Source organism: Strix uralensis, chromosome 3, assembly GCF_047716275.1.
Source record: "Strix uralensis isolate ZFMK-TIS-50842 chromosome 3, bStrUra1, whole genome shotgun sequence".
Classification (NCBI taxonomy): domain Eukaryota; kingdom Metazoa; phylum Chordata; class Aves; order Strigiformes; family Strigidae; genus Strix; species Strix uralensis.
In genome coordinates, this window is record NC_133974.1 from 96,341,887 (window position 1) to 96,365,407 (window position 23,521).

Consider the following 23,521-nt stretch of genomic DNA (forward strand, 5'->3'; position numbering starts at 1 on the left):
GAGAAATATTGAAACAACTACAACAAAATCCTTCCTTGGAGGAATGTATGACTATTCTCTTCAGCACACATTTTTTGAGATTGCCTCAGTAGATGTCAAATGACATACTGCTCCTCCTCTTTATAAGCATAAACTTGGAGACAAATAGAGATAAGGTCATTTGAATAATAATATCAGGCAATGGAGTAAACACCTTTGCTCCTGTATTTGATTGCGTGCTCAAGCATCAGCTTTTACTGACTGTTGATTTCTTTTGTAGATTCTTATCACTGTCAACATAGCTGTTCAGCAAATGCATTTTCCCTTATTGCTCAATTAACCTCCTGTAATTATCTTCATTCCCTGGAATTTCTGCTGTTTCCAAAAATACAAAAAAGTTAGCTGAATATTTTGGTGGTCTTTCATTCCTGAACAGCAAATTCAGAGGAAATGTGCTTTGCCCCAGCAATCATGCTGATGTGAAGAATATCCATGCTGTAAGGGTACGGGTCTGAGAGAGAGACATCAGTTGTAAAGAAGAGGATTCAGGAGGAAATACTGGATGGATGCTCCTGAGAAGCCGTAAGTATGATTTACTATGAAAAGTGCGGTAGGAAATAATGATAGACACACTAAAGACATGAAGACACAAAAAGAAGAAAGAAGAATTTCTGTGTTGGACCACAATTCTTGTTTATCCTTTTATCAGTTGACTCATTCTTGCTTCTTGGTCAGTAAGAAGACAAGAGAGGTGCTACACACCTGTATCTAGATTTGGATTTCAGACCTGGTTTTGTATTTCAAGTTTTTTCCAGTGGTATGGACATTCAGCTGTGATGGTACACTGTATTGCATCACATGGATGACTTATGACTGAAAGCTAGATTTAAATTTTGATCTCATGTTACTTCTGTAGAAAATATGAACCACTTCTGATTTTGCATTTTAAATATATTCCCTCTCACCACATGTATTTGATTGAAAACTGGCTTTTATGAATATATGTATATAATTTCTTTAAATGTGTTGAAGGAAATTGTTAGTGGAGGGCTGGAGAACCTGCTAGGTAGAAAATGGACAGTACAACAGAGGTTGATAAAGAGTAGTTCTGGGAATTATATTGTTTAGTATTGATCTAAGAACAGATTGATTCAATTTAAGGGAAATGATTCTTCATTATGCTCACAGAAGTGTGTTTCTGGAGCAGCATCAAGATCTTAGCTGCATTTAGGTTTAGATACTGCACCTGTGCGTGTTCACTGCAGTTTTCCTTTTAGGTCCTTCATCAGGATTTCTTAGCTCTATACTGGCCTGATGATCCTCATGCTCTAAAAGAGTGCTTCACTAAAAGAGGTTTCTTTTCCACAACCTTACTGTTTGATGTCAGCCAGCTGTCCATCACCAGTACTCTTCTTTGCAACAACAAATGCTCTTGAATCCTACCTAGCTGTCTTTAAGTGGAGATTTGTACACTGCTTATCTGTGTGTCCTGTGTCTTAGTTTCCTTCCTTTTTCCCATCAACAGTTCCCTCTCTACTAGCCCTGTGGCACCTCACTTAGAAAACTGATGTTAGGAAAGCTTTTAACATCACTGAGGCTGCCTAATAGGAACAGAGAGAAGTAATCTGCCTGAAACTGATCCTCACGCTGCACAGTATCAGGGTTTGTATTACTTAGCTCATGAAATCCTAGCCCATAGACCTCAGTTAAACTGCCCCAATATTCACAGCTTTCTGTGGCAGTGAATATAAGAGAGGAAATACTGTCAAAAGTTTTAGCATTGGAAAGCACTTTGATTTCTTACAATGAATGACTCTTTACATGAATGAATGGGTGAACATAGATAGTAGATGTGTATGGTATGGGTGGATGGCTAGATAGCTAAAAGAACGATGTGAATAGATGGATGTATAGGTGCTGCATGTACTGAGAAAAGGTGATGACTACAAAACTATCTCAGGAAAAACTGGCAAGTTTCTCATACAGTGATCTGAAGTTATGCCCTTTGTGTCAGCTTAACAAAACCAAAACACAAAAAGGAGATATCTCAATTAAAGGCCATAGCAGCTTTAAAGGAAATGTGCTGATTTCAGTAAAAGCAGCTGAAATACCTCCCCATGTGGAGGAGGAGGGTTTTGGCATGAATCCTGCAAGCTGTGGGTAGAGAGTAATTGCCAGCAAACTTTGCACCTCCACAGAAAGATAAAATAAAATGTAGTTTAAGCATTTAAAAAATACATTATTCTTCTTATATTTTACATTTAAAGAAGGTGCTGACAGGTATGGAGCATCACAGAGGAAAGTCTTACCAGCACAATCAGTGCTAAGTGGTTGTCCTTTTTATATGCAATGCCTTCATTCTGTTCTTTCTTTTCCTTGCAAAAGACTAAATTGATTACCAACTTTGTTTCGATGAGTTCCATCTTTCCCTACAAAATCAAGGTAGTAGTTCATGCCATGATTTTAAAATAATTTTTTACTGCAAGCGTGGAGTCATAACTCTTCTTTGGTAAGACTTTCAATTTTTACTTTAATGACATATGTCTCATTATTTCAGAGGTGAAGAAAAATCAGTCCTAATTTTAGCCAGTCATGCTGGGTGCACAGATGAAAAATAAGAGCTTTGGCCAGACTTGTGAATTCCCCTGAAAACTTGCTAACTTACATATTCTCTGTCACATCCAAATTTTAGAGTAAAATTTCCGCCTTCTGCACTGAGTTATGTACTTAAAAACATTTACATTTGTTTGTCTTTAATAAGTATCATTATTTCTACTACATGTCTAGAAACCTGATTTCTTTTGAAGGTAAAAAGGAAACTTTTAGTGTTTTCAGGTAATTCAATCTTGGTAGAGGTTTCACAGAATCACAGAATTACAGAGTGGTTCAGTTGGAAGGGATTTCTGGAGGTCCACTTGTCCAATCCCCCTGCTCAAGCAGGGCGACCTAGATCAGGTTGCCCAGGACTATGTCCCGATAGCTTTCTAGTATCTCCAAGGATGGAGACTCTATCACCTCCCCAAGCAACCTGTGCCAGTGCTTGATGACCCTCACAGTGAAAGTGTGTTTCCTGATGTTCAGAGGGAACCTCCTGAGTTTCAATTTGTACCCATTGCCTGGGCACCACTGATGCTTTATCCTCATTGCACCCTCTCTTCAGGTATTTATGCACATTGATAAGATCCCCCCATGAGCCTTCTCTTCTCGAGGCTGAGCAGCCTCAGCTCTTTCAGCCCCTCCTCATAGGAGAGATGCTCCAGTCCCTTAATCACCTTTGTGGTCCTTCACTGGACAGCAGTTTGGACCCCTCTACATTAGACATGGCTCTTTCTACTGCACACAGTCTTTCTGTATCACCTCAGCAGGCCTTGTACCCCCATTTCCCACACTCCCTCTTATGCCATGTCCCATGTCACACATGCTTGACATCAGGCTATAAAAAGCCACATTTCGTGCACCATGATGTTTCAGGCAATTTGTATTGATGCAAATAATAATTATCCCAAGGGTGCCTATAGAGGACTCATGAATATATGGGGCTCATAGTAGGTGATAAAAATAAGTTTAGGTTTCTCCAGAAGTTGGCAGTACTGTGCAGTCTGGATATGAGTCACTCTACTATGCCTGGCTGCTCAGGATAGCTCCCTGAGACAGATGCCTTTAGCGATGCGGGCATAGCTTGAATGGAAAAAGTAGTCCTCAGGGATGTCAAATCAGAGCACGACCTTTCAGCAGATGGCATATTTTTTATAGCCGAGCTCTGGGTCACATAGGAGTAGAAAAAATCAGCTACTTCTTGTGCTAAGAACTGCTAAAGCTCCATCATCAGGGAGCCCCTCCGTGGCAGAATAAGTGAAGGTCAGACTTTCATATTGTGTCAACTCTGAGGCAAGGTCATAGTTATCATAGTTACATACCTGTGACACTGAATCTTCCATGGCACAGCAGCAATATTTGGAGGTCCTACATAAACACAGGCAATAAAAAGTTGAAAGAGACTTACAGAAGCTTTCATGTATATTAAAATGTAAATAGCAGGAGAGAACAGTTTCTGTAAGATTAAGGGTAAAAATTATATATGATGATTATAAAACCTGATGTAATGAAACATGGCAGGGTGGGGCCCTAGGGTTGAAATAAACTAGATTCCATTCTTTAAACTACATTATGCCAGAGTGAAGATATAGAACATGGGAAAAGTAATGCAGTAATAAAAATGTTTCGGAAAGTGAGACAGGGTGAACAAAGTCTTTTACTCCACGTGAATCTCCTGCCAATATCTTTGAATATGAGTTATATCTTGGCGTTGTTTATTTCAAGCTTATTTAAATTTTGAAAGGATTTGTGGTTTCTTTTTTTTTGCTTTTAACTGAGTGGAATACGTAAAATAACCCCCCAAAAGAAGAAATTATCATTAGCTAAAGCACATATGAAGAATTCATATTGCAATGTGATGTGACTGCTTGGATTCCCCTCAAGCCCCTTTACAATTCACCCATGGATAAGTGTGCACCTTCATGCACAGTCATGCAGACATGTTTCTGCTTAGGTGTTTCAGGGATAGACACAGCAGCAGTCTGATAACAAGGAAAGAAATGCAGAGGTCTGCCCTCACATGAGGCAAGGACATGTGCCTTACTGACCAGGGGTTACCACCACCAGTGACAAGGGTCCAGTCCCTCCACCTCACCACTCCTTCTGCTTTGCTCTAGAAGCTTATGCTTTTGTGATCACAGATGTGTTGTGTTTATGACAGATCTCTTATAAGCATGGCTGTGTTTATTATACAGCCAAAATTTGCTGCCATGGAAAGGACTTAAAAGCTGGTCTGGCCTACAGCCCAGTAATGAGCTGCATCAATCAGTTTCAATAACACTCTGGAATCGAATACATGGATCTCAGTGTGCAGGGCCAGCATTAATGTGTTTATATGCCCATGAAAGAGGTACAGGCCTTTCCACTTTATTGACTGGGAAACTGAGTCAAAACACATCAGCAGCCTGCTTCCATTGCCATGGAAGTTGATAGCAAAAATCCCTTTTACAGTCACAGAAAATGAAAGGTTGAGTGAGAACTGATACATCTCAGTAGAAATGCCAAATCTGTTGGCTCACAAGCTTTTACAATTAAGTCCATTTTTGTTTCATTCCCTGTTAAGCACCGATGGTCTATTGTGATCAGTACTTTCTCTCTGTTACACATCTGTGATGTTTCAGAAGAAAGTGACTGTTTTATCTGTAATAAACTGATACAGATTTGCAATCCTGTGTGCTGGAGGAAAGCAGATAGAAGTGGTCTTCTTTAGTGAACAGAGTTTACCCTGGAGGAAGAATTTGGGTTACCTTAGTATATGCAGGCATTATTTGGTATGTATTACTGGTGGCAGAAGAGTTAAAGTTCTAAAATCCTGTATGTGTATTGAATATGTGTTCAGCTACTAATATTTAGCACAAGTGTTCAGACAGCACTCTGTGGAAAAAAATGTGCCTTCCTTGGATTAGCAGTACTGTTCTTTAATGTCTTGAAATCACACATTATTCATAAATTATAGGTAAAATTAAGGAAGTGAGAAGTTGTCACTCTGCAGTACCTCTCTTAATCAACAAGTTGCCTTCTGAACATGAAAGGATGCTGCTATGTCAGAGCAGTTTAAATCCTTTGCTCTTTTTTCTCTTTGTTCTGAGTATGGCGTCGGTACCGTGCATCCAGCTGTCTGAACAGAGAGGATTAACCTTCTCCTGGGGCCAATTACTCAGCCCAGCTATCTGCTGTCATTGCAGAGCTGCCAAGGAGCCCAGTCAGGGACACATGTGGCAGGGTCCTGCTCTAATGAGCATCCATGTTTCAGATGAGGGCTCCTGACAGTTCCCAAGATGTGGATTCAGGTAGCTCAGGGCACTGGCTGTTCTTCTCTCCTGGTGATTTTTGGCTGCTGAAGCTCACGCTTGGTCACTCTGCACCTGCAGCCCGTATGAGTGAGCCACAGACCCAGATGTGGCTAGGTCAGGTTGTCTTTCACTGGGCTGTGTGCATCAGCCTCATTATGGATGAAGAGATGTGCATGTGAACACTGCTAATTGGGGCTTTACCAAAATCTTGGGCATTGTTGGGGCCCTGGATCTTCAATCTCTGCTCCTAACTTTGGGATCTTGTAGAATGGTGCTCTAATGGGCCCCAAACACCAGTGGTCTGAGCCCCAGCTTGTATGTGATGATTATCCCCACCACGCTGCCTATGTCAGTGGTAGAAACATGGCAATGATAAAGAGCAATTACAGTCACTACTGTAATCTCTGTATGTCTGACCAAAATTCACTTGCTCTTCCCATTTGTACAAGGCACTAAAAAGCAATAATACAGAAAATCTGAAAGAATGTTCGCTAGACTAGTCACCGGTAAAAGCACAAACAAGAATTTTGAGCTGTCTGGGGAACCATCCCCACCTGACAAATACATGGACAGGAGGTGGACATTTCTGGAGGTTTGTTGCCTGCAGGGAACCTCCCAAATCCATAAAGAATATTTGGTTGAAAAATCAGGGAGAGGCAGTGAACAATGTTTTCCTTTCTCCCCATCCCTCCAGCTGAGCACACCAGGACCATGAGTCATAAGTTCTCACAAAAATCAAAGTAGTTTTCATTCTGTTGGTTGCAGATGGCCATTTTTAAATCAAACACTTATTCTTTGATTTTTCTTTTGAGTGCTGAGGGAGGGCGGAGAGTGGGGAGAAGGGCAAGGGAAATGATGCACTGAAAAATGTCTATTTAATTGTAGGAATAAGTCCTTGAAAATTAAAAGGCAGTCTTGAAAGTGGTTGATTTTAGGAAAATGACCTTGTTACTGTGGAAATATTTTCCAGTTAAATTTCATATTGTATCAGGATATGGTGAAGCATGACTACAAGTAATACCTTGAATCACAGCCACAGCTGTAACAGTGAACACTAACATATTTTGAAAAGGACATTAAACTTTAAGCCTATTTGTAACCATTAGAGAGCAAGCTGAAACATAACAGAAGATTGCTCCCAAATCTGCCTGCAGTGAGCTGCTTCCACAGACTCTGCTGTTAGGCAGAATATTTGGGTCTGATTTAGTTCTTCTCATCTTCTGAATTATGGCAATGATTGGAAAAATAATTTTAAATAAGAAATGAGGAGTGATCTGCATGCTTACATTTGAAGAACAAAGGAATGTTTTTCCATGTGCACAAGCCTTGCTGACTCAGATCTCCATTTTTTCAGTGCTTTCCCCAAGCATAGTAGTAACAGGATATTCGTGTTTGTTTCTGGCATGTTTGAAAACTGGAAGACTTTGGTTCATAATGGTCTAAACATAACAGAGCTGTCAACTGGGTTTTTGTGGTCATTTCTCTTAACATTGTGAGAAAGAATATGAAATGCCCCACTGAGAATATGGGGATTGTATGTATCAGTACCCATAAAATATGATGATCATTTTCCCACTGAAGAAGAGAAGTGCTAGTAAAAAAACAGATTCTTTATACAGAAACTACATCAGAGGACTTTAAGGGGATTCTGTCTCAGTTTCCCTGCAATCATAAATTAAGAGTATGGATACCATGAAATGTTAAATCAATCTGTTGACCAAAGGTTGTTGATATGTAGGGCGGTGGTGCTATTATTTCTTCAGAGCTGAAAGCTGTTATATATCTAGTGATGAGTGTAGGGTTATGTAAAAAGAAAAGGCAAAGAGAAAAAAAAAAAAGATGAAGGCAAACCAAAACACATATGACCAATCTTTTGAAACTGATGGGAATATTGCCTTTCGAATACTTGAATTATGCATTATGAATACTTCATCTGATGTATTTAGCCCACACTCCCATTTTTAATTTGTGAATCAGTGGCAAAACAGTCTCAAATTTCACATTATGCACAGTTAACCTAAAAACACAATATTAAAGTTGTGCTAGAAGCTTCCTAACCTTCTGGAACTTTTCACTGCTAGTAACTCCACTACCATCCGGAATGAAGAAGAGGATTTTTTCTTTATGTGCCGGACATCCAAGCAATTAAATTTACTAAGGGTTATCTCATGTGTAAGCACTGGGCTGTGGAACATGGATGAGGAAGGACTTTCACAAAAACACTTGCCCATGGTTCTGTTAGACTGCCTATGAACTGTGATAGTTATACAACCACCTGACTTTCTGTGGCTTATTTCCTCAACTGTTTCATTACCTATATAAAATTGTGATAACAGAAAAATACTTCCAGCTGTTAACAGAAGTGTTCTCTGTGGTTTGAAAATAGAATCTGTTGTATGAAAAATAGGTACATCTCTCTGCCAAGCTCTGGTCCAGAAGAAGTAACGAATCATGCCAGTGACACAGATGGGGCTGGACAAATTCAGAACATGAATGGATGGTGCTTTGTAACTTAGTATGGTTTAATGCCAGTATCATATGAATAGACACATGGATCAGAATAGAATTATCACATCCCACATTTGTGAGGTCTGACTCTACACTTTCATAAACCTAGCATAAAATAATGCTGATTGAAATTTTTATGTGGAGTTCCCAATTACTTGCCTAGAATATGATTGTCATGTTACTCTTTCTTCTTCTTAAGGTGTTTTGCTGTACGTTGGATGAGTAACAGGTACATAATGTTTATCTGGAAATGTCACATTTGAAAAAAAAAATGGACTAAATATTCAACATGACTAAATTTTTCCTGTGCAGTTTTTGAGTGAATCAAATATCATGGTAGAATCATTCTTATAGCAGTTGTGTGGTGGGAACAGGATGTTTCCATACTTCATTGTAACTGACCATGCCAACAGTGCTGGCTTATCTATCGGCACTTGAGTAGGCAAAGTACCCAGACATACACATTAGGTCCCAAAGAAGGCAAAAGAATATAAATGTATGCCTTGAGTTTTGTGTGGATTTATGTGCTCTGCTGAGCTGTACAAATGGAGTTCCTATCCCTTTTGTGCTTGTGTTGTACTCAGTAGGATTCCAGACAAGTGTCTATTGATCATGTTTTAAAATCACCATGATATTATGAAGAGAAAATAATAAGAGAGAGTAATAATCATAATTAAAAACCTAATTTTTCCTTGAGGTAGCTCAATTAAAATTCAGTGGAGCTACACAGAACTCAGTTGGGCCTATTATGTCCTATTAGATTTTCTGGCAGAGCTAGGATGTCGTACAAACACTGAAAAACTGAAAAGAACACAATTACTACATGCCAGTTCTGTGTTCTAGAGACAATTGGGCCAATCACTCTGATCCAAGTCTGTAACTAAACACAGTAAAAGCAAAAGAACTGCAATGAAGACCTAGCAGTTAATTTACTATGTAGAAGTAAAAAAGCAGCCAAGCTAATAAGTCTTCTTCAAATTTACTACCAAACAAAAATGACACGTGTACTGGCATGAACTGAAAGTGCAAGAAATCTATCGGGTCAACACTGCAAAGACTTGCAGAGGACATGTGTGTTGAACAGGCATTTGAGGGTAGACACCAGCAGAAATCCTCCCTATGTACACACATTTTTGGTATATTATGCATGTGTTTGTTTATGATGCGTGTATCTACATGTACCTATATTCATATATGCAAGTGTTTATATATAGGTGTATATTTTGAGTTCTTTGTCTTCGAGCATTTTATACCTTGCTGACTTACTTCAGTGAATTCACAAACTCTGAGAGCAGAAATGGGGCAGGAAGAAGCAAATTTATTACAATGCCCTCTGATATCTGTGCAGTTTCTTGTGCCTGTGAATAGTCATCAAAACAAAAGTCTGCCTGAATCCATGACACATGTTGCTGCTGACTGTAGCAAAAAACAGCTCTTGAGTGACTGCCAGCAAGACTAAGCATAGGATGAGCTTCCTGCCCATACCTACAGGTGATTGGGAGAGATGTTAAAAGGTTTTCATATCAAGTGTCTTCATTTAATTAAAACAAGGGGGGAGAGGAAAAAGTCTAACTAATAAAGTAGCTGCATCCCCTGTGCTTTCAGCAAGCCCAGCTGCTCACACAGACAAGCATACATTCCAAACCAATTTTTTGTTAATGAAATTTTTCATTCCAGCTCCACTGATGTAGAGCTTTCCACTTTCAGGCCCCTTGCTGTGTTGTAGAGCTTATTATTAGTTATTATTCATCTGTCCTCAATTCAGTGATTGGATCTGTCTGTTGCTGCTTTAGGAGGCAGAGATTCTAGCCAAGCTTACTGAGGGGAAAATATAAAGCAGGCAAACATAACCACTGTGTGAAGTGCTTTTCCTGTGGGCTGCCAACCTCACCCTGACATCATGCAGATCAGGAATAATTTTCAATCAACAAAGACAGAGCCATTGCAGATGAAGCCTGAGACAGACAGAACACAAAGTCATGCTGTCCTGATCCTCAGCTGAGCTCATCCTGAACACATCTCAAAGATACGGGTGACTGCAAAGTACCACCTCATCAGAATTCCCACTAATATCATTCATAATTCTTCCTCTCACAGTGCAAGCAGCTAAGAAAGTGCAAACAGGAATATTAAGCTCTCAGCAAAGCAGAGGGGAACAGTCCAAGCAACTTCTACTTCCTGGCATGGAAGCCACTGCTGGTTACACTGAGAAAGAAGGAAAAAAGAGAGAAACATGGGTCAGTCTTGCATCTTCCTATGTACTGCTTCCAGCTGAGTGTGGTTCACAGTAAATAAGAAAGCTTATTCCTCATGCAGGTAATCTCTGTACAGCTTTGTAGAGCTCAAACAAGACTAGGTCCATGTGTCTGCTGTTTCTACTTCAAGGATTGCCCTTTGTGGAAATAAAAAGGACAAGGCTGAGGTGCAAATGGTGACAGAAGTGTGACACACAACTGCTTTTGGGAGGAAGCTTCCTGGGATTCTGGCTGGCCTTAGGAATAGGGTCATCTCTGTTCCCCTTTGTCTCTCCTTCCTGGGGAGCTGTTCAAAGCACCCCACATGAAACAGCACACCTTCCCAGGCAGCTGGCTGGAAAACTGGATGGCAATCTGAAATAGGATCCAGCTGCAGGTGACACATGCAGAGAAAAGGTCCTCTTGTATAGACTGGCTGATCTGTCAGTGCCCATGAAAATTGTGGAAATGTGCCCCTGCTTGAACTGCCTCTATCTGTACATTTTGTGATCCAGAAGTGCAGAGATCCAGTAATAATAACAGCAGAATTGTACCCTCAGTTTACATCTGGGTAAAAACAAAGGAGATGATAAATGAGTAAAAGTATACTCATGTCACTAGACAAGATGATTAGGTTAATGAAATGTAAACACAAGTTTTATGCTTTTGAATGCCTAAAAAATGCCTAGTTAAATATTTGTATAGTAAACACTATGCCCTTTCCAGGTACTTGCAAAGAGCAGAGATTTAGACTAAATATCAAAGGTAAACTTAATCAGGGGTAACCGGCAAGCCTAAGAAAGCAAGTAATGAACATAATTAGTCTGAAGTTTTTTGGCTCTCCAAAAGCCACCCAAACCAGACAAGGACATCCGTTTGAGGACATTAATAAATTTGGGCGTGTCAGCCACAGATTGGTGATCACAGCCACACTGATCCATCTTGGCTCCCACATCACCATTAATCTACCTTACTATTTGTTTGCTGGATTATAAAATAACTTAGAAGTTTAAATCCCTTGTATTCCCACATCTTGAAAAACTGTTCACGTCTCATCCTCTTGGCTGGAGATGGTATTTAGCAAAGCCAGAAAATGTTCAAAGAAGGACAACAGGAATGACTGAAGGGATGGCATGTCTGCGTTAATGGAAAACACTCACATTTGAGCCTGGAAATAGTGAGCACAAACCTCCAGAACAATCCCACATCATATTTGACAACACACACCCATGTCTCAGTTCTACTGAAAGCCTTAGCGCTTTGATCAGCATCCCTCATTTTAAATGAATAAAGAAACTTCCAACAAAGTTCAAATGCGTGGCCTGAAATGCCTTGCCATGAGGAACTGAGCAGAAAAACCCAGGCAAAAGTTCCTGTATGTGGGAGGTAGATATGAAAGTAATTCTCTGCTGTTTTCAGCCAAGGGAGAGCTGGGTACCTGCCACTTTGCAAACCCACAGATTTCTGAGATTATCCTCTGATGAGCAGAAGTTTTCTTTAAATAGCATGCTGCAAGTTAACAGTTCTCAGAAATTTTCTTTGACAAAGTCCCTGATAAAGTTTCTTTCTTAACTCTTAAGCTGCTGTCTTGGAGCAATTAATGGAGTGACAGAAAAGGGAGGGCCTGATACAATGATTTCCCCTATGGTTAATAACCTCGTGGCAATGTAAAGAGTGGGAGACAGTGTGCTTGCGATGTGGGAGACAGTGGATAAATTTTGAGCCTAGAAGCATCTGGTTAGAGCTATTTTCTCTGTTCCAAGGCAATTTTCAAGATGTTTTACATTTTTTTGCTGTCTTGAATTATGATAAATGCAACATGTGTCTGTGAAATAAAAATCAAGACAAACTCTTGGGTTTTTTCCCTCCTTCTCAGAATGAATTAATTTAAATGTTGGAACAAAAAGGAATATTCAGTTATGTACTTTACAAAATCTCACATAAATTGACAAGGTTGGTTTCACTACCTGTTCTAAAATTTTAAATTCTTCAGACTAGACCTTTTCTGGCAAACAGGAATTAGTATTTCCCTATGAAGATGTTTTATGGAAAACTGTCTGACTGATATGCTACAATGGAGGAGAGGGTAAAACTGCATTTTTTGAATGGAAGATTTTCATATTCTTGCAAACCAAAGCACAGTAGTTACTTCTACAGTAAAAGGCAAGACCTCTGCAGGTAAATCAGTGTAATTCCATGTCTTTCAATAAAGCAGTGTGAATAATTTTGGCAGCAAATCTCATCCTTGGTTTCTAAAACAGAATTTCCTGTCAAAAATAGGTTGGAGCCTGGCTCTGTTAACATATCTTCCACGTCTCCTTACACTTCTTCTGTATCAGTCATTGCTATACATCTTTGTCCTGAATTGTAATAATCATGGATTTCATCCCAACATAGCTGCTGCTGATTCTTCTCAATGTGTTGCATAATAATATTTATCGCTTTCTTTAATCAAAATGTCATTTATCCTTAATAAAATATTCCATGGGCACTTACCCTTTCTGAGGAAAATCCATATACCATCTTTTGTAGTGTTGCCACAATGTTTTTAATTTACAAATAAATACAAACTAGGGTTAGCTTTGTTCTTTTATTCCTTTTACTTCCTCCATTTTATTTGTTTGCTTGCTTGCATCACTGTGGATAAGAGTGTCTTTGTTTTTTAATTTTTCCTCTGCAGTAATCTCGTGGACCACTTTGCAATGTCCATGTCTCACAGACTGCCATCACTCCATAACCTAGAAGACAAGAGTCACTGATGTGTAACACTGCAGTGCTGTTATTCTTAATCCTCATGGACTGTATTTTCTGTATTCTCTCTTTCATCAGGTTGTTCTTCATAAAAGTAAATCACCTAAGTCCAAAGTCTTTTGCCAGTGCTGTTCCACAGTCTTTTGGAGGATTTTACTGGCATAAACAGGAGCAGAACACTGTCCCTAATTGGAAGAGATATACAAGTTTATCTGTTCTCATAGAAAGGCAGAGAGATGAAGAACTGCCATGAAATAATGCATACTGTCAGAAGTCTGAGTTGTGTCAATAAAATCTGTTCTTCCAAAGTTGTTTCCTTGATTATTCTCTCCCATGTTCAAACACATACATTATCAATAGAAAAATAGTGCAAGAATAGCATTTAGTATAAGAAGAAAATTCTCTGACAGAGAAATACCTTGCTGTAGCATGGTAACAGCATATTGGTAAGACCAGAAGGACCAGACTTTCTAAGCGGGCTCTACAGATGTCTTTGGCAGCTGGCTTGTCAGCAGCTCTGAGGTCCTGTTGGGTCTGCAGGCTTCAAGATGTCCCTGGTGAGTGTGCAGGTAGAGTAATTACCTCAGGGTTGTTAGGCTGTGGAGGTGGAAGAGAGCAGTGGTGAGACCAGTCATTTGTCCAGCTACATTTCCGTCCAGGTACCAAAGGCTATACTAACTATGCTACCCTGTTCCTTAGAAAATCTGTTCCTCAGCATAAAAATAAAAACTGAGGACTTCTGAGAGCCTTGGGAATCTGTCTCATGTTTTGGTACTTGCAAGGAGCCTGTCTGAATCCATAGCCTTGGTTTTTCTGTGTAAGTAATGGATATGGATCTGGGTCTATTCCTCATAACGCTGTTGTATCTCAGTTCAATTCTTGGACTCTTTTGTTCTAGCTTTTGTGTTCTTTAATATCTCCTGCTGCGACAATCACTATCTGTTGACATTTTTCCACCACATTCCCCAACAGGAAGCTTTCTTCACGTTATTTTCTGTGCCTTTTAAATGTAAGAGCTGGGACAGGGAAATTCAGTTCACAGTTGGTGTACACTGGGGAGGTCTGGGACAGTCATAATTAACATCTGAAATAAAAAGAATCTCTGATGGAGAAAACCAGGCAAAAAAAGGGAAAAAAAATTCTATACCCACACTATTTAACATCGTTTGTACTCCAGCTGCAATTATTCTCAAGAGTACATTAAAAAGCTTGGGACATTGAATTATAAATACATAATTGAGGTCATTCTTGTAAGTGGGCCTCACTGTAATATTATGCATATTAATACTCCCAAGTCTCATCACAGCTCCAGTTTATTGAAAATAGCTTGTTCTCTAGAAACACAACTAGATGATATTTCTATGTATATATTTATTCTAAGATGTATGTGTTTTATATAGAGATAATCAGACAAAGACACCATTTACTGTATTTACTAATGATGAAACTAGTAGAAGCAAAGGATTTGTCACTTTCACTGAAATCAGAGTCCTTGGAGCAGGACCTTTTACTTGGTCTTCCTGTCCAAAGTCACGGTTGTTAACAGCAAAGTATACATTGCTGCCTCCCTCTTCTTGCTCTAAAACAATCATTCATTCAATGCAGTATATGGAAAATACGCTGCAGATAAATGGTGCTGAGGTACACCTTTGTCAAAAGCTTTTTAAAATATGCATCATCGAGACTTAGAAGACCCACTTCACTGTACTTTGCTACAATACCTAAAGAAAAATATGGACCCTTGTTTCCATCTCCAGGAAAGAAAGAACATGGGAATGGAAGATAATGATGTTCCTGAAGGCAACGACAAACTGGTGGTCAATTTGGCCTCAAACCCAGGCTTCAGCTGCCCCTTTGCACCAGTAAAGCCAGAGCCAATAAGACTCAATCAGTTCCAGCAGTATTCTCTACCTCTTGTACATTATCTTTCAAAGTAACATAGAGAAAAATGATCATCTATTGTAACCCACCTTTGTTTGAATGAAGAGGACTCCAGAAAATTAATTTATGAGGGTACTGAAGATAGAATAGAGAAACTTTAGGTAGGACTAGGTTTTATTTCAATTAATAGCCCAAACTCAATGCAGTAATATGACATACTGCCTGAGCTCCTTTCTTTGTCTGTTGAACTTCATTGAGCTCCCAAATGAGCCAGGTTTATAGGAACAGACACAATCTGAGTATTTTTTGCTGTAAAGTCATTGTTTTATTTATTGCTTTAATAACCCTCCTAAGCATTTCACACTGTAAAAATTTAGAAGACCTTAGAAGATTTTGTTGTGAAGATCTTATTCTCTGGATGACAGACATGACAGACAAATGCAAAACTGGTTTACTTTCCTGTCATGTGTGTAATCTCCCATTTTTCTCTTAGGCTTTTACCTATCCAAAACAATAGACCCTGCTTTTGAAGGCTGAATTTTTTATTACAAAGGACTGTACAAACTGAACAATAAATTATCTAAAGCACTGTGCATGCAATTGCAAAGCACCATTGCCAGCTATTCTGCAGTAAACTAAGAAGGTCAAAGATGTTAAAGATTTATCTCAAGCTCACTTGAAATCTGTATCCTTTGTCTGCAGTAGTTTCAGCTCTTTAGCTCTAATAATGCAGCTTTTTACTTTTAAAATACTTCATTATTTTCTTTGTGTATACCACTTTGTGTTGTATTAAACAGAGGAAAGCTGATTTATACAGCAAAACTACAGTGATTAGTTTTAGTCTTGAGATACTTACATATTCAATGAGAATAAATGAATAATTTTCAACCTACTTGTAAAGTTATAGTTATCTACCTGTCTGTCAATGTATCTACTTGTCCGTCTATCTCAATTCCAGCTTGGACAAAATTTTTAATTCATTCCAAAATGAAATATAACGTTTGGAAAACTACAAAGTAAGAATTTGTAAAAGTTATCTGTGTCTGCATGAATCACTGAAATCAGTGTGAATTGGTAGATCATTTGGATAGATCATAAGCTTCTGTATTTATAAATTAGCATATGTATAACAAGAACGCAACTGATCTAAAAAAAAACCCAAATAAACAAACAAAATGCATGCAGCTCTAATAACAGGAAAACCCCCCATGTATTTCATTCTTTCACTTCCATGGGCAGCCCCCTTGGAAACCTGAAATTCATTCCCCTTGTTGCCCCATGACTCCAGTTTAGTATGACATAACATGCTTTTGACATATCTTTTTCTCAGGTTGGCCACAGAAAATCAATAAAGCAAATGTGCCCTTTACATGCTAAGAGCATTCCAGCTGAACCAAACACAGAGCAGTCTCCGTTCATGAGATACATCTCTGTGCTTCATTAATTTTAAGTTAACAAATGTGCATCTCTGTGGGGAAACGAGAGACTGAGAGAGAGTCAAACAAAGGGAAAGAGAGAAAAATGTTGCCATAGAATCTTAACACATCAAAGCTTGCAGGAAAAAGTCACCTTGCTTTAGACTCTCTAGTTTTTTTTCCTTTTCTTGCTCTAAAATTAGACACATCCATTTCAAAGGAGCCATCTGGGCAATCCTAAGGAAAGCAAGAGAGACCAGACCTGACATTCTCTGAAGCTCAGTCAACCTGAGGAAAAAAAAAGTAAATTATCTTCTTTTTCCTTCTCTTTCTGATTTGAGGAATTAAATAAAGCAAAACGAAACAAGAGAAACTCTTATTGTGAAGAATAACAGAGAATGTCATTGTAGCTTTTCGTTAGATGATTCAAGGAGCTTTTTCTACCAGCAGATATCTGCACTTGTTTTATAACAGAGTGGCAACCAATAGGTTAAATGCTTAATATAAGGCTGTGATTCAGTAGGCTAGCTCCATTCAGAAAAAATACTGAAGCTTAAACTATGCTATGTTTCTGTGTTAGCTGTATATGCTCTCCTGAGCAGGAATCCTGGAGCCCAATACTGACTTTATTTTACAGATATCCCACACAAGTACAGGAATGACTTAATCATAGCTATCCTAAGGACAAAGGAATAGTGATGGAAATTCTCCTATGTATTTCTGATGTGGACAGATTTTAGTGTATTTTTGTACCAGGGCAATTTTTTTGTCCTCTTAGGGCAAAAAGTCATGATAATTATTTCATATTCACTCTTGCCTCTCCTATTTATGTTAAAGAATAACTTTCTGTGGTGAGTGCCATTAATTTCATTGAGCAACCTGTGGAATAAAATAACACTCCAGCTGAGTCAAAGAAGGAGAACGAAACCCTCTAGAAGGAGGTAACTGAAGAGTTGAATGGAGGATGGCAGGCAGCTACTGTGGAAAGAAATATGTAGGCTGGATACCAGAGAACGTTTGTAGCTGAGAGACCTGTCAGACTTTCATAGGCACAGACAGGGCAGCAGGGAAGTTTTTTGCTAGGATTTTTAAGAGCCAGTTGGTCAAACTTCTTGAGAACAGAATTTACAATGCTTGAGGGAAGGAAAAAAATCAGAATGCACAGAAATTACCACAATTGCTTTTTGCTGAATGAATACTGGTGTTCATTGAATGGTAAATTGGTTGGTTTAGTTAGCATTGTGAAATGTAGGATTCGATTAGCTTTACTACCTAACTACAAAGGTAGCTTTCATTAATAATTTGTCTGGTCCTTATTTAAAATAAATCACATTAATTGCCTTCACTTCAGTTGCATCTCCATGGTTCTTCCCTGCACTGCAAGCCCTGTGCTTGCTTGTGTTCATAGTTTTCTCCATTTCTCTTTCTTTTGGCTTCCCAACTGCTCATATTAAGAAAGTATTTTACATTGAATCCTTCAAAATTTTAAATATTTCCTGTAAGGCTCTCTACAAATATTTCAAGCAGCTCCCTTCCAGTGTACATAATCTTCATTATCTATGAATCTCGCCTGGCCCCTAATCCCCCCCCACTTTACTAAGTATCAGTCCTGTTCTACATTTCTTAAAGGTGAACAACCAGTTTTGTTGAAATGACTGAGTGAACTGTGTATTATACTGTACAAAACATATAAAATAAAATGTTCTTGGCTATTCTCTCTCCCTGGTTTAAGATGCCAAACACTCTGTTTGCACTCAAGCTTACAGGAGACACCTGTCTCATGCTATCTCTAACCTAAGTAATTTTAACTGTGCTCATCATCTAGTTTCTGAACTGTTTGTGCTGGCTCCTCCATTTCTTTCTGCACTAGAGTAGCTGGTTACTGGGCTTAGAGACTGTTAGTGACTTTGATTTTTGTATTGTGTCAATGTACAATATTTCCTGCTTATCCATGATTAATTTAATCTGCCATCATGCTGCCCAGATCTCCAATGACTTTAAGTACAGCTAGGGAATTTCAAAATCCTCTGCAGGCTGTTATTAGCTGAAATAACTTAACCTTCTATCAGTTTTCAATAACTTGCTGTCTACTTTTGCTGGCTTAGTAACACATTAAAAAACACTGGTCCCAGCATTGACCTTCAGGGCACTTCTGTATTGACCATCTTTCAAGCTCAGAAATATTCGGTTTATGGGTTCTTATAATTTAACATACTACCTAATTTCCAACATTATCTAGCCTTCTCGGTCTATTGATATTATCTTTATTTGAAGTCTATACCTGTATTTCTTTTATGTATCATCATCTTATTTGTTTGAAATGTCCTGAGTCAGTTCTACTCATGTCTAGTTTTTAATCAGTTAAAGAAAAAAGACAACAGTAAAACTCATGGTAGTGCAAAAATATAATTATTAGTAGGATTACTTTTTTTTTGCTATGTTTAGCACTTTGGATTATAAGATCACAAAATATTTTAAGAAGGAATTAAAATACCAGCCATCTCAATTCACTGATGTGGAAACTGGTACATGCTGTACTTAAAACTGCATAGTTAGTGGCACAACTCAGGGCTTCAAAATTCTAATTGTCTCTCCACTGAGGTTTGCTGCTTCTCTTGCTGGCATATTAGCAGTCTCCCTGTAATTATACCTCCCATCCTCAGCTGATGTGCCTTTCGGTAGTAAGTGAGCAAATCATGAAGTAAGTAAGGCTTAGAAGGCACTCAGCTCATGTTTATGGTGATGCTGAGCAGGAGAGAGACACCAGAAATAACAGGAGCTGAAAGAAGTGGATTGGGGGTTTTTTCATTTACAAAAAAAAATCACAATGAATTAATTTTATTTAACTCTCGGTAATAGTTTGATTTGGTATGAGTGTGAAAGTGAAGTTAACTGGACAGTTAGAGTGGATTTGTAAATGAATGAATGACCTTTGGAAATAAAATTACAATTCACACAAAATGAACATTTCCATTTTCTTTTGTTTCAGAATGTTTCTCATGATAGAATGTTTTGCAGAGACAAATTGCATTCAAGTAAATCTATGTGTCTTCAAGAAAAAAAGTATGTAGAAAATGGGTGAAAGAAGAGAGAAAAAACTAAGAGTTTATAGGAAAGAAACACATTTAGCTGTATAAAGAGTGACATAAGATCCTGTTCCAATTTCTAGACCCATCAGATAACTCACCGGGGCCATTTAGTATCCCCCACACATATTTTTATCACCACAGCTGGAGGAGAAGTGATTGGTACTAACTAGAGACAATATGACATACATTTAGGCAGTTCTGATTCCAGGAGAGGGAAGTGGTTTCTGTTCAGAGTGATCAACAGTTTTCCCAATGTTGTATAAGCAGATCCTTCATTTGATTTTCAGGTGCACATTGTGTTTCAAATTCCTAATTAATTCTGTAGGATGTTTTTCTTTTGTTCAGTTGTTCCCGCCTCCTCCCGCCAGCTGAGATTGCAGGTTTGGAACCATGATAGTTTCCCAGGGATGAGGGTGATGCTCATTGTTTTGGGAAGTGGCCAGGATCCATGGCGACTAATAGAGAGACAGGATCACTCTAATGGCTTTTAAAGCCTAATTGTGGAGACAGGAATCATAAGATTTCCTGTTTATCTTGCTTTTTGTGTTTTCATTGAAAATGAGTCACTGCCAGCTATACCAGCTAAAACAGAGTGCTAGATGCCCCCTAAACTTGTTGAAGAAAAAGGTGCTTGTTTTACCCTGAAAACAACATGGGAGATATATCCGACCAGCAAAAAGATGTTAGTATAAACTCGCTATCATATCTGTGCTGTCGTAGTCTAGCAAATATAGGTAACGATATCTGCAATGATATAGCAATATGGGATTCAGTGTGTGTCAATAGGCAGCATAGGAATGCTTTGGGGGCTTCTGGTTAAATCTGTGTCATAATATGGGCTGACTTATATTTGTGACTATTGTTACTAAGGACAGCAAAGTAATTTTATACAAGTATGTTATTACAAGCTATTGTAAATCTACCCTCACTGGACTCTGAAAGAGTGCTGGATTTCTCTATATTTTGACATCTGAAAGATAGATGTCCACTTGTGAGCTAGTTACTCTGAGTACATGGTTAATCTGGTCCAATTTAGACAAACAGGTCTGTGTGGGAAACACCTGCATTTACTCAGATGACTCCCACCTAAGATGTCTCTTTAAAGAGATTCCTTTGTATAACAACAGACAAACTCAAGGTAAGGGTACCCTGCTGGGATAAAGGCCTAAACAAATCTTTACCTGAATTTGAGCAGGTTTTGGCTCAACCTGGATTCCTACCTGTTGCTGGCTCTTTTATTTTTGTTTGTTTGTTTTTATCCTGATTTCTTAGTTTATCTGAATTTTTAAGAGTCAACAGTGGTAGATCAAGACAAAGGTACTAGGGAAAACTCAGGCCAGAAGCACTGCTCTCAGTACTTATCTTCTGTAGCATTAATTGACAATAGTGCTGTCACCCCCTTAAACCTAATCTAGGCTGAATCTCTATATTGTCTACTGAGGCTTTGAAAAAAGGATGTAATGCAATTTTGAAAATAATTTTCCCTTTTATCTGTTCCTGCAGTAACTAGAAGTTTTCCTTCTCCTCTACCCTTTTTCTTTTGCAAAAACACAGAAAAATCTGTTCACTGGTTATTGATCCTAGAACAGAGTATTTTATTTAGGTGTGTCTGTGCTGAATGTTGTATTGTAAATCTTTACTGGTGGTCATATGCTGGCAAACACTACCCCAGACACATTTCATTACTGCAGATCTGTGCTCGGTGTTTATTGGGTTTCCCTGCAGCCGCTTGAAATTACAGCTCAGACATGAAGAGCCCAGATTTCACAGACAGGGGGACACTGCCTTGACCCTGCAAAGCTCTTTATGAGAATAAACTTGCTACAGAGATGAAAGTGGCTAAAGTGGGCAGAGCGCTCTGGGTGGGCTGCTGAAAAGAACAAATTAAGGCCTCATGGTGGTAGTAGGACACCATCTGAAGCTGGGTTAAGGACAGTGTGTACTACTACAATCGAGTAGCTATGCAGTTCTGACGGCCTAGCACAAGAATTTGGATGCACAGAACATCATACCTTCTGAGATGTTGAGAGAGTAAAATTGCTTGTGTGTAAGATACCCCAATCACGGTCTTCTTGCTGCTCCTGTATTCTTTTACTCTTAGCTTTTAAACTGAACAAAGAGCCTTTGCAATATATTTCTTTCCTGCTCAACAGATCTGCATAGCAAATCATGTAAGTATGAGCCATCTTTCACAGCACAGACATCTAAGTGGTTTTGTAAGTTATAGGATTCTGTACTGGAATGATAAAACCTTATTAATGGTTTATTTGGGGAAATGTGTAGACCTGGAAAATATTGTCTTTTGGCACTTAAGACCAGAAGGGAGTGATTAGCAAAAATTTCTCATATAATTATGCTATCTTTGCTTAGTCCTCTGGGCTACTACCATTCTTCTCAAGCTACTTTTTTAAACCTTTTTTCCAGCCAAAGAGAAGAAATGGTACTTTACAAATAATGTATAGATTAACAGGAAAGGTCATTCATGTTCCAGGACTTTTCTATTGTCACACTATCCATCACAACTTTCAATTCAAGGCTCTGATCTGCTTTTATTTCATTGCTAGATTAATGAACTTTCACATGTCCATTATTCCTTCTATGCAACATGAAGATTAATTCTTGAAAGGACAGCAAAGCACTGAAAAACTCTGGTTGTGGGAATGACAGAAATGAACAAAAAGGCAGTCAGTGCCAGAGATCTTGCTGGTATCCTCTGCTTTCAGGAAAGGCAGTCATTGCCAAGTCATATAAGCTACAATATCAAAAAAGCTGGCTGTTGTACTTAGTACTAATGTCACTCTCCCGTGAATTTGGGAGACAAGTGTATTTGCAGGACAAGGGAAAGAGTGAAAACTCAAAATGACAGAGTGGCTTATGGCCAAAATATTGCATATCCACATAGTTTCTTTGGAGTTTAGTGAGGAACACATGGAGTTAGGAGGCTGTCTGGGACATCTAGAGCCTACTTGTTCTGCCACTCACTGAAATGTTTGGCTGTGTAAGAAAGGGAAGTTTAGCTCATTTCTAAAGCAATGAGATGATAGAACTCTGGGCTGTGGCTGCCTTTTAGAGTAGAATTGCATAGCAGTAATGTGATGGTAGCAGTGTTTGGTTTTGGGTGCAGGATCACAAGTGTGGTTAATTTGACATCACCTAGGAGACTTGCTCCACCCAAGCAGAGAGGGTATGCATTAGTGTGCAGCTGTAGGGTGAATCAGTGTTAAAGACATGCCTAAAACTCCTGCCTTTTCCTGGTCTGATTTCAAACCTCTGCACAGATTCCTATAGCTTCACTTTTCATCCTAGTTGAAAGAAAGGAGTAAAGGGAGGAAGGCCACTGAAAATTGCTAAAACATAATTGCTTGAAACACCATTATGAATCTGGGATTGCTTTCTAGGCAAAGGCGCAGCTCAATTTTATTCCTAACCTTTCCAGCAGACACTTTCTCTTGTACCTGCAAGCCACCTGAGAGAGTTTCTTGCTCTCAATCTAAATAATGTGCATCCACCAAGAGAATGGTAGTTGGAGAAAGACATTCCAGTGCTGCCCACATTATTAAGAAAAATGTCACCACAAACCACCTAACACATTCCTTGAATTACAAAAGCTAAGTGTACACACCATCTATAATGAATGAACCATTTCCTGTGTAAATGCTAGGAAATCCAAGAGAGATTAGTCTGAGTAATGGAGTTAAAATCAAGCTAATTTGTTTGTGAGATTATTGGCAAGTCAAAAATCTTCTTCACAGCTTTGTTAGGCAGAGGGGTGGAGA

General features: G+C 38.8%; 1 long non-coding RNA gene across 1 annotated transcript; it reads left to right on the forward strand.

Moving 5' to 3' along the window:
• Window positions 1–432: 432 nt before the first annotated feature.
• On the forward strand, window positions 433–13,666 carry LOC141941853 (uncharacterized). Its single transcript, XR_012628445.1, has 2 exons — window positions 433–561; window positions 13,439–13,666. It is a non-coding gene; the product is annotated as an uncharacterized LOC141941853 (long non-coding RNA).
• Window positions 13,667–23,521: the final 9,855 nt, after the last annotated feature.